Raw genomic sequence first — 6,825 nt, 5'->3', positions numbered from 1 at the left:
AATAGCAAACGTGGGGAACAGCAGAATTTATTTGCGATTTTAATTTTCATGAGATGGCTTTACAACTCCCACTCTCCAAATGATAATATGGCATTTTAATCTATTACAAATAATCTCGAAAGCTTGAGGGTGCGGCCCGTATTAGCAAATATTTTGTTGATAGAGCTCCTACAGTACTCCTAGCAGTCATTTTAAAATGTATGTCCGAAATAGTTATGTAAGAAAAGCATTTGAAATTTTTTTACAATATATATTGGGAATGTTTTCACTTATATAAATAACTACTGATAATATGACTTATGAAAAAATTATTACTACGATATATGGAATATAGTGACTTCTAAACAGATTAAAAAAAAAAAAAAGCCTACGAACCCAGAAAATGTGTATATCTGTCTTTAGAAATTAGTGTTTATATCACGACCGTGGTTTGTGAATAAAGAAAAATGGTTTGTAATATCAAAATAAAAGCTTAGTCTGAAAAGGTAAAAATACTTTGGTGTTCAAAGTCATTTTGCTTTTGTTTTTTACTGTGTTGGTCCAAGAGCTCTCGCAGCTGCGCGACTGCCCCGTACGCGACAGGCTGACAAACACGCGCGCTGATGCCCCGGCGCGCTGCCTCCCGGCCCCCGAGAGGGGCGTCCTGCCGCCGCGACCGGCGGCGACAACCGGGGCCGCAGCCGTGCCAGCTGGGGCCATAACCGTGGCAACCGGGGGCCGTAACCGTGCCAGCTGGGGCGATAACCGTGGCAACCGGGGCCGTAACCGTGCCAGCTGGGGCCATAACCGTGGCAACCGGGGCCGTAACCGTGCCAGCTGGGGCGATAACCGTGGCAACCGGGGGCCGTAACCGTGCCAGCTGGGGCGATAACCGTGGCAACCGGGGCCGTAACCGTGCCAGCTGGGGCGATAACCGTGGCAACCGGGGCCGCAGCCGTGCCAGCTGGGGCCATAACCGTGGCAACCGGGGACCGTAACCGTGCCAGCTGGGGCGATAACCGTGGCAACCGGGGCCGCAGCCGTGCCAGCTGGGGCGATAACCGTGGCAACCGGGGCCGTAACCGTGCCAGCTGGGGCGATAACCGTGGCAACCGGGGGCCGCAGCCGTGCCAGCTGGGGCCATAACCGTGGCAACCGGGGCCGCAGCCGTGCCAGCTGGGGCCATAACCGTGGCAACCGGGGCCGTAACCGTGCCAGCTGGGGCGATAACCGTGGCAACCGGGGGCCGTAACCGTGCCAGCTGGGGCGATAACCGTGGCAACCGGGGCCGTAACCGTGCCAGCTGGGGCCATAACCGTGGCAACCGGGGCCGTAACCGTGCCAGCTGGGGCGATAACCGTGGCAACCGGGGGCCGCAGCCGTGCCAGCTGGGGCGATAACCGTGGCAACCGGGGCCGTAACCGTGCCAGCTGGGGCCATAACCGTGGCAACCGGGGCCACAGCCGTGCCAGCTGGGGCGATAACCGTGGCAACCGGGGCCGTAACCGTGCCAGCTGGGGCGATAACCGTGGCAACCGGGGCCGCAGCCGTGCCAGCTGGGGCCATAACCGTGGCAACCGGGGCCGCAGCCGTGCCAGCTGGGGCGATAACCGTGGCAACCGGGGCCGCAGCCGTGCCAGCTGGGGCCATAACCGTGGCAACCGGGGCCGCAGCCGTGCCAGCTGGGGCGATAACCGTGGCAACCGGGGCCGTAACCGTGCCAGCTGGGGCGATAACCGTGGCAACCGGGGCCGCAGCCGTGCCAGCTGGGGCGATAACCGTGGCAACCGGGGCCGTAACCGTGCCAGCTGGGGCCATAACCGTGGCAACCGGGGCCGCAGCCGTGCCAGCTGGGGCCATAACCGTGGCAACCGGGGCCGTAACCGTGCCAGCTGGGGCGATAACCGTGGCAACCGGGGCCGTAACCGTGCCAGCTGGGGCCATAACCGTGGCAACCGGGGGCCGTAACTGTGCCAGCTTGGGCGATAACCGTGGCAACCGGGGCCGCAGCCGTGCCAGCTGGGGCGATAACCGTGGCAACCGGGGCCACAGCCGTGCCAGCTGGGGCCATAACCGTGGCAACCGGGGGCCGTAACCGTGTCAGCTGGTGCGATAACCGTGGCAACCGGGGCCGCAGCCGTGCCAGCTGGGGCGATAACCGTGGCAACCGGGGCCGCAGCCGTGCCAGCTGGGGCGATAACCGTGGCAACCGGGGCCGTAACCGTGCCAGCTGGGGCCATAACCGTGGCAACCGGGGACCGTAACCGTGCCAGCTGGGGCGATAACCGTGGCAACCGGGGCCGTAACCGTGCCAGCTGGGGCGATAACCGTGGCAACCGGGGCCGCAGCCGTGCCAGCTGGGGCGATAACCGTGGCAACCGGGGCCGCAGCCGTGCCAGCTGGGGCCATAACCGTGGCAACCGGGGCCGTAACCGTGCCAGCTGGGGCCATAACCGTGGCAACCGGGGCCGTAACCGTGCCAGCTGGGGCCATAACCGTGGCAACCGGGGCCGCAGCCGTGCCAGCTGGGGCGATAACCGTGGCAACCGGGGCCGTAACCGTGCCAGCTGGGGCCATAACCGTGGCAACCGGGGCCGCAGCCGTGCCAGCTGGGGCGATAACCGTGGCAACCGGGGCCGCAGCCGTGCCAGCTGGGGCCATAACCGTGGCAACCGGGGCCGTAACCGTGCCAGCTGGGGCCATAACCGTGGCAACCGGGGCCGCAGCCGTGCCAGCTGGGGCGATAACCGTGGCAACCGGGGCCGCAGCCGTGCCAGCTGGGGCGATAACCGTGGCAACCGGGGCCGTAACCGTGCCAGCTGGGGCCATAACCGTGGCAACCGGGGCCGCAGCCGTGCCAGCTGGGGCGATAACCGTGGCAACCGGGGCCGTAACCGTGCCAGCTGGGGCGATAACCGTGGCAACCGGGGGCCGCAGCCGTGCCAGCTGGGGCCATAACCGTGGCAACCGGGGCCGCAGCCGTGCCAGCTGGGGCGATAACCGTGGCAACCGGGGACCGTAACCGTGCCAGCTGGGGCGATAACCGTGGCAACCGGGGGCCGTAACCGTGCCAGCTGGGGCGATAACCGTGGCAACCGGGGCCGCAGCCGTGCCAGCTGGGGCCATAACCGTGGCAACCGGGGCCGCAGCCGTGCCAGCTGGGGCGATAACCGTGGCAACCGGGGCCGCAGCCGTGCCAGCTGGGGCCATAACCGTGGCAACCGGGGGCCGTAACCGTGCCAGCTGGGGCGATAACCGTGGCAACCGGGGCCGCAGCCGTGCCAGCTGGGGCCATAACCGTGGCAACCGGGGCCGTAACCGTGCCAGCTGGGGCCATAACCGTGGCAACCGGGGGCCGTAACCGTGCCAGCTGGGGCGATAACCGTGGCAACCGGGGGCCGCAACCGTGCCAGCTGGGGCGATAACCGTGGCAACCGGGGGCCGCAGCCGTGCCAGCTGGGGCGATAACCGTGGCAACCGGGGCCGCAGCCGTGCCAGCTGGGGCCATAACCGTGGCAACCGGGGGCCGCAGCCGTGCCAGCTGGGGCCATAACCGTGACAACCGGGGCCGCAGCCGTGCCAGCTGGGGCGATAACCGTGGCAACCGGGGCCGCAGCCGTGCCAGCTGGGGCGATAACCGTGGCAACCGGGGCCGTAACCGTGCCAGCTGGGGCGATAACCGTGGCAACCGGGGCCGCAGCCGTGCCAGCTGGGGCCATAACCGTGGCAACCGGGGCCGTAACCGTGCCAGCTGGTGCGATAACCGTGGCAACCGGGGCCGTAACCGTGCCAGCTGGGGCGATAACCGTGGCAACCGGGGCTGTAACCGTGCCAGCTGGGGCCATAACCGTGGCAACCGGGGCTGTAACCGTGCCAGCTGGGGCCATAACCGTGGCAACCGGGGGCCGTAACCGTGCCAGCTGGGGCGATAACCGTGGCAACCGGGGGCCGTAACCGTGCCAGCTGGGGCGATAACCGTGGCAACCGGGGGCTGTAACCGTGCCAGCTGGGGCGATAACCGTGGCAACCGGGGCCGTAACCGTGCCAGCTGGGGCCATAACCGTGGCAACCGGGGCCGTAACCGTGCCAGCTGGGGCGATAACCGTGGCAACCGGGGCCGCAGCCGTGCCAGCTGGGGCGATAACCGTGGCAACCGGGGCCGTAACCGTGCCAGCTGGGGCCATAACCGTGGCAACCGGGGCCGCAGCCGTGCCAGCTGGGGCGATAACCGTGGCAACCGGGGGCCGTAACCGTGCCAGCTGGGGCCATAACCGTGGCAACCGGGGGCCGTAACCGTGCCAGCTGGGGCGATAACCGTGGCAACCGGGGCCGCAGCCGTGCCAGCTGGGGCCATAACCGTGGCAACCGGGGCCGCAGCCGTGCCAGCTGGGGCGATAACCGTGGCAACCGGGGCCGCAGCCGTGCCAGCTGGGGCGATAACCGTGGCAACCGGGGCCGTAACCGTGCCAGCTGGGGCGATAACCGTGGCAACCGGGGCCGCAGCCGTGCCAGCTGGGGCGATAACCGTGGCAACCGGGGCCGTAACCGTGCCAGCTGGGGCCATAACCGTGGCAACCGGGGCCGCAGCCGTGCCAGCTGGGGCCATAACCGTGGCAACCGGGGCCGTAACCGTGCCAGCTGGGGCGATAACCGTGGCAACCGGGGCCGTAACCGTGCCAGCTGGGGCGATAACCGTGGCAACCGGGGCCGTAACCGTGCCAGCTGGGGCCATAACCGTGGCAACCAGGGCCGCAGCCGTGCCAGCTGGGGCGATAACCGTGGCAACCGGGGCCGCAGCCGTGCCAGCTGGGGCGATAACCGTGGCAACCGGGGGCCGTAACCGTGCCAGCTGGGGCCATAACCGTGGCAACCGGGGCCGTAACCGTGCCAGCTGGGGCCATAACTGTGGCAACCGGGGCCGTAACCGTGCCAGCTGGGGCGATAACCGTGGCAACCGGGGCCGCAGCCGTGCCAGCTGGGGCCATAACCGTGGCAACCGGGGGCCGTAACCGTGCCAGCTGGGGCGATAACCGTGGCAACCGGGGCCGTAACCGTGCCAGCTGGGGCGATAACCGTGGCAACCGGGGGCCGTAACCGTGCCAGCTGGGGCGATAACCGTGGCAACCGGGGCCGTAACCGTGCCAGCTGGGGCGATAACCGTGGCAACCGGGGCCGCAGCCGTGCCAGCTGGGGCGATAACCGTGGCAACCGGGGCCGCAGCCGTGCCAGCTGGGGCCATAACCGTGGCAACCGGGGGCCGTAACCGTGCCAGCTGGGGCGATAACCGTGGCAACCGGGGGCCGTAACCGTGCCAGCTGGGGCGATAACCGTGGCAACCGGGGCCGCAGCCGTGCCAGCTGGGGCGATAACCGTGGCAACCGGGGGCCGTAACCGTGCCAGCTGGGGCCATAACCGTGGCAACCGGGGCCGCAGCCGTGCCAGCTGGGGCGATAACCGTGGCAACCGGGGCCGTAACCGTGCCAGCTGGGGCCATAACCGTGGCAACCGGGGGCCGTAACCGTGCCAGCTGGGGCCATAACCGTGGCAACCGGGGCCGTAACCGTGCCAGCTGGGGCCATAACCGTGGCAACCGGGGGCCGTAACCGTGCCAGCTGGGGCCATAACCGTGGCAACCGGGGGCCGTAACCGTGCCAGCTGGGGCCATAACCGTGGCAACCGGGGCCGCAGCCGTGCCAGCTGGGGCCATAACCGTGGCAACCGGGGGCCGTAACCGTGCCAGCTGGGGCCATAACCGTGGCAACCGGGGGCCGTAACCGTGCCAGCTGGGGCGATAACCGTGGCAACCGGGGCCGCAGCCGTGCCAGCTGGGGCGATAACCGTGGCAACCGGGGCCGTAACCGTGCCAGCTGGGGCGATAACCGTGGCAACCGGGGCCGTAACCGTGCCAGCTGGGGCGATAACCGTGGCAACCGGGGGCCGTAACCGTGCCAGCTGGGGCGATAACCGTGGCAACCGGGGCCGTAACCGTGCCAGCTGGGGCCATAACCGTGGCAACCGGGGCCGCAGCCGTGCCAGCTGGGGCCATAACCGTGGCAACCGGGGCCGCAGCCGTGCCAGCTGGGGCGATAACCGTGGCAACCGGGGCCGTAACCGTGCCAGCTGGGGCGATAACCGTGGCAACCGGGGCCGTAACCGTGCCAGCTGGGGCGATAACCGTGGCAACCGGGGGCCGCAGCCGTGCCAGCTGGGGCCATAACCGTGGCAACCGGGGCCGCAGCCGTGCCAGCTGGGGCCATAACCGTGGCAACCGGGGCCGTAACCGTGCCAGCTGGGGCCATAACCGTGGCAACCGGGGACCGTAACCGTGCCAGCTGGGGCGATAACCGTGGCAACCGGGGCCGTAACCGTGCCAGCTGGGGCGATAACCGTGGCAACCGGGGCCGCAACCGTGCCAGCTGGGGCGATAACCGTGGCAACCGGGGCCGCAACCGTGCCAGCTGGGGCGATAACCGTGGCAACCGGGGCCGTAACCGTGCCAGCTGGGGCGATAACCGTGGCAACCGGGGGCCGTAACCGTGCCAGCTGGGGCCATAACCGTGGCAACCGGGGCCGCAGCCGTGCCAGCTGGGGCGATAACCGTGGCAACCGGGGCCGCAGCCGTGCCAGCTGGGGCGATAACCGTGGCAACCGGGGCCGCAGCCGTGCCAGCTGGGGCCATAACCGTGGCAACTGGGGGCCGCAGCCGTGCCAGCTGGGGCGATAACCGTGGCAACCGGGGCCGGAACCGTGCCAGCTGGGGCGATAACCGTGGCAACCGGGGCCGCAGCCGTGCCAGCTGGGGCGATAACCGTGGCAACCGGGGCCGCAGCCGTGCCAGCTGGGGCC

General features: G+C 67.9%; 1 protein-coding gene across 22 annotated transcripts in view; it reads left to right on the top strand.

Annotated features, from left to right (window-relative positions):
• The window catches only part of RBFOX1 (RNA binding fox-1 homolog 1), a 1,498,714-nt gene extending 1,498,220 nt beyond the window's left edge, over positions 1-494 (top strand). For all 22 annotated transcript variants that reach the window (XM_068908988.1, XM_068909002.1, XM_068908998.1 and 19 more), the window contains one exon: positions 1-494. This exon is cut by the window's left edge. The gene's annotated coding sequence lies outside the window, so the exon portion shown is untranslated.
• The last annotated feature ends 6,331 nt before the right edge of the window (positions 495-6,825 follow it).

Source organism: Struthio camelus, chromosome 15 (genome assembly GCF_040807025.1).
Source record: "Struthio camelus isolate bStrCam1 chromosome 15, bStrCam1.hap1, whole genome shotgun sequence".
NCBI classification, from domain to species: Eukaryota; Metazoa; Chordata; class Aves; order Struthioniformes; family Struthionidae; genus Struthio; species Struthio camelus.
Note: the sequence above shows the minus strand (reverse complement) of the source record. Positions and strands in the feature narration are given on the sequence as shown.